The following is an 880-nucleotide window of genomic DNA, read 5'->3' as shown; positions in this document are numbered from 1 at the left end:
TAAGCTGAATGTCTGAAGACGAAAAGAGGCTAATCTTTATATTTAACAATCAAATTGGATATTTTTCATTATTGTACAGACAAGGAAATATTTTTATCATAAAAAACGAACGAAAGAAGAATTATCTTACGGATGTTGCAGTCTAGTGTAATTCATAACTAATCGTCCAGAACGCCGTCTTGCCTGCAGACCTGGCCCCGATTTCTCGAAACAAAAAACACAGACTTAAGTCAAAACTTAATTTTTTCTTCTTATGTAACTTATGTGAATCACATTGACTAAAGTCAGTTTTTGTTTGTTTCGAGAAATTGGGGCCTAAGGCTTTTTAACATTTTCAGTAGCCTACTAACGAATCATATTCAAAGTGTCAAACCATATAAATGGGCAAAATATATTGCTATCTATTTCATATCTAAAACGTATGAACTGTGTCTTACGAAATATATCAACAAAAATGCAAATGTTGAAGGTTACATTCATTCAGTCATATTAATATGTTTAACATGGACAAATCAAATTGCAGACATTGCGAAAAAGAAAGAAAAAAACAATTATTTTGAAACTTTATATAACAATGTTTCTAAAATAACATAATTTAAATCAAACGCCAGGAATTGCAAAGAACAAAAAATCAATTTGAAGCTTTAACATTGTGTGTTTTCAATTTTCGACATCGATGATTATTTTAATCACATGCCTTTATTGTTATCGACATAAACGCTGGTTAAGTGGTAAAAACATCGACACAAGAATTCTATATGTTACTGACGATTTATCACTTCCATTTAAATGGAGTAAACATGTCGTTAATTGTAAACCTCACCGCTAATATGGGATTTTTAAAAGTCATAAAATTCAATCATAAAATGAGATGATATTT

This window comes from Argopecten irradians, chromosome 10 (genome assembly GCF_041381155.1).
Source record: "Argopecten irradians isolate NY chromosome 10, Ai_NY, whole genome shotgun sequence".
Taxonomy (NCBI): Eukaryota; Metazoa; Mollusca; class Bivalvia; order Pectinida; family Pectinidae; genus Argopecten; species Argopecten irradians.
Note: the sequence above shows the minus strand (reverse complement) of the source record.